Raw genomic sequence first — 12554 nt, forward strand, 5'->3', positions numbered from 1 at the left:
CATGCAGTATGTTGATAAATAATAGAACCAAGGAAGGGACTAGAGCAAGCACCCCCAAACTCGGCCCTCCAGATGTTTTGGGACTACAATTCCCATCATCCCTGACCACTGGTCCTGCTAGCTAGGGATGATGGGAACTGTAGTCCCAAAACATCTGGAGGGCCGAGTTTGGGGATGCCTGGACTAGAGGGAAGTCAATTTGTTTTGTTTTTGTTTTTGTATTGTTATTGTTATTTTTGGAAAAATTAATAAAATATTATATATCTAAAAGAAGCTCATCCCCTCCAACATTTATCCAATGAAAATAGGGACTTCCATTATTATTATTATTATTATTATTATTATTATTATTATTATTATACCTGCTGAGAGCCTGAGGGCCCTGTCACTACCTCTCTCCACCTGGCCCAGGGTGAGACCCAACAGGTTTATAAGGACTGCTGCCCAGCAGAGAGCACTGCTTCTTCTTTTAAATTGCTTTTTAAAAAATTTAAAATCTGTTTTTAGCTGGGTTGATTGACAACCTATGCCCTTTAAAAATGTGTTGGGGGTTGTTGTTGGGTGGTTGTTGTTCTGATTATGTCTTTTGTGGTTTTTTATTCTAATTTTATCCTGTGAACTGCCCTGAGACCTCTGGGTCCAGGACAGTATATTATTATATTATATTATATTATTATATATTATTATATTATAATATATTATTATATATTATTATATTATATTATATTATATTATATTATATTATATTATATTATACTATACTATACTATACTATACTATACTATACTATACTATATTATATTATATTATATTATATTATATTATATTATATTATATTATATTATATTAATTTCTCCCACCCATCTGACCGGGTTGTCCCAGCCACTCTGGGCAGTTTCCAAATATATAGAAACATAACAATAAATTAAACATTTCCTATTACGATGGCTTGAGGGTCGGATAGCTCCATACCCCTCCAACATTTCTCAGATGAAAATAGTGACATCCTAAGGGGGGGGGGGATTCCAGGATCAAACCAGAAACCAAGATGGTTTATGTAAATCCAGTACTGTCCCTGGAAAATAGGGACACCTGGAGGGTCTGGAAGCTTCTGAGTCATCTGCCAGAACAACTTTGTATATAGCACATTGCTACAGGTGGTTTCTGGAGTATGGACCACTTTGGGGCCAAACTATCCATGTCCAGAAATGGCCACAGGTACTGAACCAGCACACCCTGTACCAGAACCCAGGATTCAAGAAGCATCTACATCCAGTTTATTGGCCCTCACCTAGCCCAGTACCAACTCTAGGCACCAGTTTAGCGCCTCCACAGCCTCATCTAATCCAGGTGATAAGAAGCAGTGGTAGAACACATGCTTTGAATGCAGAAGGTCCTAGGTTCAATCCCTGCCAACTCCAGGTGGGGCTGAGACCCCTGGTTGAAACTCTGGAGAGCCGCTGAAAGTCAATGTAGACAGTGCTAAGCTAGATGGAGGTATGGCTCTGACCTGGTGCACTTTATTTAATCCACCATGTGCTTGTTATACTTTTATGTATGCTGCCCAGGGGCTTCAGTTATTAAGAGATCTGATAGTAATATGCTTGTTTGCATATTTATTATTACAGTCATACCTCGGGTTGAATGTGCTTCGGGATAAGCGTGTTTGAGTTGCGCTCCGCGGCAACCCGGAAGTAACGGAGTACGATACTTCCGGGTTTCGCTGCTTGCGCATGCGCAGATGCTCAAAATGACGTCACGTGCATGCACAGAAGCGCCAAAACGTGACCCGCGCATACGCAGACACGAGTTATGTTTGCTTCTAGATGCGAACGGGGCTCCAGAACGGATCCTGTTCGCATCTAGAGGTACCACTGTACATTGATATCCTGCCTGCCCTCCAAGGAGACCAAGATAGTGTACATGGTTCACCCCTCCCCATCTTAATCGGTATGTTTTAATTGATTCAACTCGCCCTGGGACCTTAGGGCAAAGGGCAAGTAATAAATTTAATAATAACTTTAACCACTCTGTGTAGTAGGTTAGGCTGAATAGCCCAAGGTCACCCAGTGAGCTTCGTGGCTGAGTGGGGATTTGAACCCTGGTCTCTCAGGTCGGAGCCCAACACTCTAACCACAACACCACACATGATACAAGGCAGCACCCTCTGTGGTTTCCAAGCTTTCACTGCTGAAATTATTGTCGTGTGAGGAAATTTTTCTTTGTTAGGCGGGGAGGGTTATCCAATGAAGTAGTCTTCCTCTAAAATTGACCTACTTCACAGTTAGAGCTATGATCGAGTTGAAATTCCTGAATTTTAGGGGGTTGGACTAGATGACTAGATGAGTTGGGTCCCTTCCAACTCAACAATTCTATGATTCGTCCTTTCAAGTGTGGCCTCCTGGACCATGCCCGTCTGCAGCTTACTGTAAAGGTAAAGGGATCCCTGACTGTTAAGTCCAGTCTCTGGGGTTGTGGCGCTCATCTCACTTTACTGGCCAAGGGAGCCGGCGTACAGCTTCCAGGTCATGTGGCCAGCATGACTAAGCCGCTTCTGGCAAAACCAGAGCAGCACACGGAAATGCCGTTTACCTTCCTGCCGGAGCGGTACCTATTTATCTACTTGCACTTTGACGTGCTTCTGAACTGCTGGGTCAGCAGGAGCTGGGACTGAGGAACAGGAGCTCACCCCATTGGGGGATTTGAACCGCCAACCTTCTGATCGGCAAGCCCTAGGCTCTGTGGTTTAGACCACAGTGCCACCCACATCCTGCAGCTTACTGTACCATCTCACAATACAGAAAGAGGATGACTTGTATCCCCACTTTGAAATCTCCCTACACATAGAAAGCCAAGCCAGATGTAAGGGAGAAGTCTAAGCCCAAGCCATGGGAGGACTATACCACGTGTTCCTAAAAACATTTAAGCTGCCTCTCAGTTACCACTACAGCAGTTGCTTCTATTTGTCGTCATGGCAATTTTCCACCCCTCTGTTGCCATGCAACCATTTCTGAGCAACACTGGTATGTACATTTGATCTGTCTGGCTTAATTTTATTTCACCCCCACCCCAATGCATTTATTTGCTTATATGTCACAAGTGGGTTCTTTCTACAGCTCAGCTTCAAAACCGGGAGACCTTATTTTCTTGTCGAAATACTTAATAGGGAGATTTCTGTTGTTGTTATTATTATTTTAAAAACATCTCAGTTTTCTTCCATTTAATGTTACCTTCCTGTTAATGTATTTGCACTACACTGACTTCATGGTCACAGCACTCTATCAACCAACATGAGTGGGCTCTTCTTCTCGGAAGAGCAAAGCCACTTTTGTTTATCATGAGAAAAGGGAACCTGCGTCAAAGGTAGCTTATCAGATCGGGACAGAAGCAATGGCCTTTCATCACTTCCTGTATGTTCCATAAAACCAATTATCAGGGAGGCCACCTTCTCCACACAAGAGTGCAGCCTGATCACAAACTGGTAAGACCCAGTTAAAGGGGAACCTTACGCTCCGTGTTAGAGTGGAAAACAGCTTTGTATAATGTTCAAGGAGGGTTCTGGTGTGTTGAACAATTTGCATCTCAATGACCATGGTAAGATGAAGAAGTTGTGAAGCAACGAGGTGACAGAAGCTAGCTGGCCAGAGGAGAAACAGCTAGATGACATCTATTTTTGTCCTAATTGAAAGTTCCTGCAGATTGGGAATTTGGTGTAAGACGCCATACTTGAACCCCTAAAGGAAACTTCTCCCATAGTAGCCTGGGAACATCTTAACTTCTAAACTTATTGCGAGGGGGGGGGGGTTAAAAGAGAAGAAGAAGAATGTCACAGCCTGGCAGTGGCATAGCGTGGTAGGGGGAGGCAGAGGGGCTGTTGTAGAGAACAGAGAACAGCAAGCCAAATGATTATTATTTTTTTGTGGAACCCAAACTGCAGCAGAATGGAAACATCACTGCATGGGGTGGATATAAGGCCTTTATAAACCTGTAGCTGCTACACAGTTGTTCCCTCAAGCAGAGGACTTTTAGGTTGGCCATCTCTAAGCTGCTCTGCCTTATCTCTCTCTCTCTTAGGGCAAGCTGGTCCTTAGGTAATTTTGCAGTGGCAGTTGAGAGAGGGAAAGGCCATCTCAACTAGAAATACTGATGAACAGCGTGAATTGCCCAGTGATTCACAGCTGAATATATAAACTGCTTCCATTACTCAACATTGTATCTGAGATGATATGAAGGTTTTATCTTCAGTGACTCATTCATTCCTAAAAGTCTTCGTGACAATGGATGCAACTAACATGTGTGAACGTAGTCTATAGACTATCTCCAATCTGCAGCTTAGCTGCCATTTCCTATTACTCAGGAAGTAAGTTGCACTGAGTTCAATAAGACTTATTCCCAGTAAGTGTGCATAGAATTGGAACTTTAGTAAAGCGACGCCAGCTAGTCAGAAATCATGTACAATCTTAATCAAAGACAGTGTAAGCCCCCAATGCAGCCAGCTAGATTTAGCAGTGTGCCACCATCATGAATATGAAACAATAAGGGCACAAAGCCTAGCCTTCTCTCTCAACAGACTTCCTGACAATGCCATGCAGCCAGTCAGATCTGGTCACGTGATGATGTCACAAAGCCAGATGAGAGTGAAGACAATGCTGCCTGCCTATACTCTAAATAATGGGGGGAAGTGCCACAAAACTTATCTACTCAAAACCCCTCTGCTAAAAAGAAGTACAGTGGTACCTCGGGTTAAGTACTTAATTCGTTCTGGAGGTCCGTTCTTAACCTGAAACGGTTCTTAACCTGAAGCACCACTTTAGCTAATGGGGCCTCCCACTGCCGCCGCACCGCCGGAGCACGATTTTTGTTCTCATCCTGAAGCAAAGTTCTTAACCCGAGGTACTATTTCTGGGTTAGCGGAGTCTGTAACCTGAAGCGTATGTAACCTGAAGCATATGTAACCTGAGGTACCACTGTACATTTCACAATAGGAAAGTTTCTGTTGAAAAAAAACCTTCTCTTCCCTAGTTTTAGCACAGCCCTAAAGCAGTTGCTGCTAGCTATATATATATCTCAGAGAAAGAGCAGAAAAAAGCAAATTAAATTATTAAAATACTACTACAGTACCTAGTTTTTCTACCTGGTTTATACCTTACAAAAATATAAAACTAAGTTTACAACTTGTTGAACTATAGACTTTTTCTTGGGACTTTGCTGGCAATCCATACCAGCAGCTTAATGTAATATTATTCCTGTGCATAAGTCAGCTATAAATATATACCAGAAGAAGATATCCTAGAAATATATTCACTGTTTACTTTCTCAGTGAAAAAGTAATATTAGTCCCAAACTTTCCCTCAGGGCTGTGGCAATATTAGACTTATAACTCTTGCCACTGACTGGAGCAGATTTTCAGACAATCTTTTAAAATCTTCATTCCTCAACAGCCCTCCACCAATATTCCCTAATGTCAAAGGATGATCAGGATCCTAAACCCAGACCATCAGGAACCTAAGCCCTGCACTACAACCCTACCTAAAGCATTCAAGTGCAGCTTGTCAATCTGTTCCACAGCAATGACCTTTAGTTAGCCATAGCAGGGGTTAACGTACCCAGTTAGTGATGCAATGGTCATGTATTTTATACAAAACCTCTCACTTACTCTCTGGCTGTGAGAAAGAATCTGAGATTTATATTCCACGTCCTCCAGCCTCTGAGTGAATAAAATACTGTATCCGTAGCAAGTGAGTCCGTTTCCCTGCTTCTTCGTTAACCTTTTGTGCAACTTTCTCCTTTAAAAGGTCCAGAAGAATCGCAAGAAGTTCAAGGCCGAAGAGGAAAAATGGAAGCGAAGGCAAAGCATCTTCCGTCGCGGGATCTCTGGCCACCGTTCTGCTTATGCCTTCTCCCACCAGCGGGGTTATGCTGACCTCATAGCTTCCATAGCTTCATGTTCAGATGTGTTTCCTTTCCTTTCCTTTCAATAAAGGTAATTGGCCTTGTACAGTAGTTGTTTCATGTTAGTTGATCACAGGGTGTGATGTCAAGAAAACAACAACTATAAAATGATATCCAACTATAGAATGAGTTCCTATCATTGGTTTTTGGGTGGAGAAGTACACTGATATTAATGCATTCACCTGTGTTTCAGTATTAAATATTTGTTTCCTATTTTTGTCTAAAAATAAAGTACCTTTGTGCTTTAAAAATGAAAATCCAATTGCCAATGCCATTGAATACATTAAACTTGAACAATGCATGAACATCATACAATGAACATCAGCTTAAACTGGTGGTAAGTCAAACAATAAGCTATTTCTAGGCTGCATCAACAGAACCTGTGACCTGATCAGGGGAAATAATATTCCCGCTTTATTCTGCCTTGCTCAGACCACATGTGGAACTACTATGTCCAGTTTTGGGTGCCACCATTTAAGAAGGATATTGACAAGCTGGAAAGTGCAGGGGAGGGCAACCAAGATGATCAAGGGCCTGGAAAACAAGCCTTATGAGGAACGGTTGAAGCAGTCTGGTGTGTTTAGCCTGGAAAAGAGGAGACTGAGAGGAGATATGATAGTCATTTTCAAATATCTGAAGGGCAGTCACATGAAAATGGCACAAACTTGTTTTCCTCTGCTCTGGAGCCTAGAAACCAAACCAATGGCTTCTAGTTACAAGAAAGGAGATTCAGACTCAACATCAGAAAGTATTTTGTGACAGTAGGAGCTGTTTGACAGTGGAGCGGACTCCCTCAGGAGGTGGTGGACTCCCCTTCACTGGAGGTTTTTAAGCCATCTGCCCTGTATGATCTAGCTGTGATTCCTGCATTTCAAGAGGTTGGACTTGATGCTCTGTCAAATAATTTCATAAAAATTAAGTGCTGCTGAAATAGCCACTAGCTCACCTTCAGGCGCCACAAAAATCACAGTTTGATGACTGCAGGGTGCAAAAAATACAAATAACAATGAGTTTCATCGCAAGTATAAACAGTGCCTTCATGTTCATCTCCTGACTTTTCAAAGTGTCGGCTGCTCTGAGCAACTTGGGCACAGTGCAGAATCATAGAATCATAGAATCATAGAGCTGGAAGAGACCACAAGGGCCATCGAGTCCAACCCCCTGCCAAGCAGGAAACACCATCAGAGCACTCCTGACATATGGTTGTCAAGCCTCTGCTTAAAGACCTCCAAAGAAGGAGACTCCACCACACTCCTTGGCAGCAAATTCCACTGTCAAACAGCTCTTACTGTCAGGAAGTTCTTCCTAATGTTTAGGTGGAATCTTTTTTCTTGTAGTTTGGAACCATTGCTCCGTGTCCGCTTCTCTGGAGCAGCAGAAAACAACCTTTCTCCCTCCTCTATGTGACATCCTTTTATATATTTGAACATGGCTATCATATCACCCCTTAACCTCCTCTTCTCCAGGCTAAACATGCCCAGCTCCCTTAGCCGTTCCTCATAAGGCATCGTTTCCAGGCCTTTGACCATTTTGGTTGCCCTCCTCTGGACACGTTCCAGTTTGTCAGTGTCCTTCTTGAACTGTGGTGCCCAAAACTGGACACAGTACTCCAGGTGAGGTCTGACCAGAGCAGAATACAGTGGCACTATTACTTCCCTTGATCTAGATGCTATACTCCTATTGATGCAGCCCAGAATTGCATTGGCTTTCTTAGCTGTTGGCTCATGTCAAGTTTGTGGTCAACCAAGACTCCTAGATCCTTTTCACATGTACTGCTCTCAAGCCAGGTGTCACCCATCTTGTATTTGTGCCTCTCATTTTTTTTGCCCAAGTGCAATACTTTACATTTCTCCCTGTTAAAATTGATCTTGTTTGTTTTTCCTCCTTCTCCCCAGCCACCGCGCAGTGTAGTCTGGATAAGCACTATATGCTATTCTGCGAGGGCAATGCACTTTAACTCAAGATCTGGACAAGGATTTCCTCTGGAAAAATTATAGTTTTGCAAGGTTACTCTTAACCAGTCATAAAAATAAGCTCAAGAGAGACACCTGCTGGAAAGAACTGCTCTGAGCAATGGCAACAGTAGACATCATTGATAAGGATTTCATTACGAGTCCAGGAAAGTGGAACTTGGGGAGAGGGGAGTTATCCTGCCACCTCATAAGGAGAGCCCTGCTAGATCAGGCAAAAGGTCTAGCCCAACCCTCTTGTTTTCACAGTGGCCACCTAGATACCTTTGAGTAGCCCACATGCAGGACTTGAGTGCAACAGCCTCTTCTTACTTATGATTCAGAGACTTGCTGCCTCTTCCTCAGCTGGGGATATAAAACAGCATCATTTTCCATGTCACCCAGAATGCACTGCATGCAAGCAGGGCTTCCGTTTTATATTTATTTCAAGCTGCCTCGCCAACCCTGGTAGATGGAAAGGTGCTGTACAGTGGTACCTCTGGTTATGAACTTAATTCGTTTTGGAGGTCCGTTCTTAACCTGAAACCGTTCTTAACCTGAGGTACCACTTTAGCCAATGGGGCCTCCCGCTGCCGCCACACAATTTCTGTCCTCATCCTGAGGTAAAGTTCTTAACCTGAGGTACTATTTCCGGGTTAGCAGAGTCTGTAACCCGAAGTGTTTGTAACCTGAGGTGTTTGTAACCCAAGTTACCACTGTATATATATTTTAAATAAATATATCCTGGTCTGACTGCACTGGCTACCAATTAGTTTCAGGGCTCAATTCAAAGCTGGTTTTGACCTAGAAAGCCTTAAATGGCTCAAGATCGCAACACCTCATGGACCACATCCCTCCATATGAACCTACCCTAGGGTTGCCATATTTCAAAAAGTAAAAACCAGGACACCCCAAAAGTTGTTGAGCTTTTTTAAGGAAAACCCCAAATTTGTTCATTGACTTGCCTAAGATCCAGGACAGAGCACCACATTTTGGAATCTCCCCCAACATCAATTCCACCTTTGAAATCCCAGTAATGTCCAGCCCTAACCTACCCAGACCTTGAGATCATCTTCTGAGGCCCTTCTTCATGTGTCTCCCCTGCAAGAGGTCCTGAGGGTGACAACATGAGAACAGGTCTGTTCCGTCCTGAGATTTCTCTCAATATGATTAGTATCAACAAAACTCCACAAAGCTCTCAAACATGTATTCTATTGAAACTCACAAGGCACAAATAGAGGTATTTACTCACATTCCAGTAGCCTGTTCTTTTGGCTCTGAATGAATGTGGTTAGGAAGCTCTTTATGAAGTAGGAACAAGGGAGTCTACCCCTCTTCCTGGGCTTGCAAGAACTAAACAGAACTAGGTTGCAAAGGAGAGACAGAGGTTTTTCCCACTGTGGGAGTAACCAATAGAAACTAGTATATTACTATGCCCTCCTTTCCCAGCCTGCTTTGAGATTTGGAAAGGGGAAAGGCACTACCTTTTCTTAAAGTTGCAGCATTACTATTCCTTCTACCTAACATTAATACACAGATTTGCTATCACCAAATAATTGAACCCTGTGGGGCAGAACAGGGTCTTTTCTGCAGTGGCTCCCCGTTTGTGGAATGCTCTCCCCGGGGACATTCGCCTGGCACCTTCGTTATGCTTCTTTAGATGCCAGGCAATAATGTTGCTCTTCAAGCAGGCCTAGGGCTGATTATCTTCCAATACCCTTTTAAGTGTTTATTAAGTTGTCTTTGTTTTATTACGTATTTTTTTAATATTGTGATTTTACGTTGTGAACCACCCTGAGATCTACAAGTATAGGGCGGTATACAAATTTAAGAAATAATAACAATAGCAATAATACACTGAAGTAACAGTAGCTTAGTCCACTGGTTCTTCCCTTCCACACTACCCAGAATGCCAACTCACTCCTCTGTCAGTTTCAAAATGGCAGCTGTAAAAAGGGACCTATTTCCACGGCTTCATCTGATGCCTTGCACTCAGCTAAATAAATACAGAAGTGAAGAAATGTACTCTTAAACTATTGCTGCTTGAGGGCATGGATTGCAACACACCTTGGTATAAACCGTAACTTGGTTTCTTGGGGAATAGCTTTCAGGCAGAAGTTATTTCTGAGCCCTGGAAAGTGTTGTGTCCATTTCATGATGCCATTGTGAGGAAAAGCGTATCTAAGGTCTCCTTGCCTTTTCTGCAGCCTCAATATTTTCTTCCAGGACTTTATGCCTTAAATCTTCAACAGAGTTGTGGCATGCATTGAGGCTATTCAACCTCCCATAGCTTACATTTTAACCATAGCTATCCTGGGCTTGCCATATTTCCTTTGCCTACTTAGACAAATTATTCCATTAAATAGTTTACAGATACAGATCTTTACTGATGTACGATGCCACCTGCTGGCTAAACCCCTATAAAATTACCCTGAATTATGGGGATTTGCTGCCTTCTAAGAAACTTGGGCTAATACCGTAATTCTTGCCTGTTAAGTGAAACCCTTGAATTGCATTGTTCTTGGGAACAGCTGGCATCTGCAAACACTTAAAAACAATATTCTGCGCATATTACATAAAGTGAAAGAGTTTACTTTGAAGGTCCTAGCCTTCAATATGTTTGATGCTTTTGAATTATGGTGCTGGAGGAGACTCTTGAGAGTCCCATGGACTGCAAGAAGATCAAACCTATCCATTCTTAAGGAAATCAGTCCTGAGTGCTCACTGGAAGGAGAGATCCTGAAGCAGAGGCTCCATTACTTTGGCCACCTCATGAGAAGAGAAGACTCCCTGGAAAAGACCCTGATGTTGGGAAAGATGGAGGGCAGAAGGAGAAGGGGACGACAGAGGACGAGATGGTTGGACAGTGTTCTCGAAGCTACCAGCATGAGTTTGACCAAACTGCGAGAGGCAGTCGAAGACAGGAGTGCCTGGTGTGCTCTGGTCCATGGTGTTGGACCAGAGTTGGACACAACTAAACAACAACAACTAGTGGTGAAAATTCTTCTGCTCCCATGATAAGTCATAGAGGCTTATTCCCAAGTAAGGGTGAATTGGGCTGCAAGCTTACAGCCAATTTTTGTAGTGTCATCCCCCTAGGGCATGAGGAAAACCCCGAATGAGTGACTACTATGTGATCACATCCCACAAATACATTTCGCCATCTGTTAATTCCACATCCCTAAATGAAAACTAATCACTACCTAATTGCAATGTAGTAGAAAGCTAGTGTGTTGTTCAAATTACAATAATTGCAGCGCTGTTTCCAAAGTTTGCTTACAGCATTCGCTTGAGGATCTGAAAGTGGGGAAAGGAATGTATATATTTGAGGGGAAATTATCGCCTCAGCACAGGAATGAGCAAATATATGTCAGTTTCGATTTGTCTCAGTTCTCCTTTTTCCAATCATCAGTTCAGCTCACCACATTTCCACACCAGTTCAGTTCATGTACTTTGGGAGGGAAGGGTGCCGATGAGGTAAATTCTCCATTAAATGCAAACAGTTGGATTTCTCCCCCATCCCAACCCCATTATTGAGGAACTTCAGTCGGGAATGATGAAAAAATACGCTGGCTTAGATGCAGAGTTTCTAAGATTAGGACTTAACTCATGGAAGGCTCAAGGGATGCAGGGGGCGCTGTGGGTTAAACCACACAGCCTAGGACTTGCCGATCAGAAGGTCGGCTGTTCGAATCCCCGCGACGGGGTGAGCTCCCGTTGCTCGGTCCCTACTCCTGCCAACCTAGCAGTTCGAAAGCACATCAAAGTGCAAGTAGATAAATAGGTACCACTCCGGCGGGAAGGTAAACAGCGTTTCCGTGTGCTGCTTTGGTTTGCCAGAAGCGGCTTAGTCATGCTGGCCACATGACCTGGAAGTTGTCTGCGGACAAACGTCGGCTCCCCCGGCCTATAGAGCGAGATGAGTGCGCAACCCCAGAGTCGGCCACAACTGGACCTAATGGTTAGGGATCCCTTTACCTTTATCTTTTACATGGAAGGCTCCTGAGGTCAGAAGGGGTTGGGGCTGAGGCAGACTCTTAAAATTATCCCTACTTCCTCCAATAGTTCCCTGAAAATTTGCTCTGGGGGATAGAGAAGACCCTCCAGGACAGTGTGGAAGGTGGCCCAGCAGGAAAAGAAGCAAAAATTCTCATTCCTCTTCTTTCTACCGACAGGAGTCTCTGCTGAGTTGCCGCCCTTTCTGCAGACGAAATGAGCCCTTTCATGAAAGGAAGGACAATGTAAGACCCAACCTGCTCCCTCACCACAAAAACTTCTCGTTTTGTTTTATTTATGTGACTATTACATTGCATTTGGAACGGATCGTAAGTCAAAACACTTCCATTTAGTGCTCTCATTCATGCTTGCTAAGTTCTAGAAATGTGGTTTTCCTTCACAACTGGCTGAGTACGCTATAATCCTGGTAATGCCAAGACAGTGCCAATGGGTACAATTGCGCTGGCGATGCCTCCCCACAAGGTTTGGGAGCTTCCTCCACTCTTCTGCCTCAAGATGTGGCCCATGAATCCAAAATTTTGGCAACCCTTGTGTATGAGATAGGGCCAAGCTAACCATGACAACAGGGTAACGTGTGCACATCTTTGCCTTATATTGTAGCCCGTCATGTAAAGAATAAGCTGACATTATGAAGGA

Source organism: Podarcis erhardii (genome assembly GCF_964252035.2).
Source record: "Podarcis erhardii genome assembly, chromosome: 11".
NCBI classification, from domain to species: domain Eukaryota; kingdom Metazoa; phylum Chordata; class Lepidosauria; order Squamata; family Lacertidae; genus Podarcis; species Podarcis erhardii.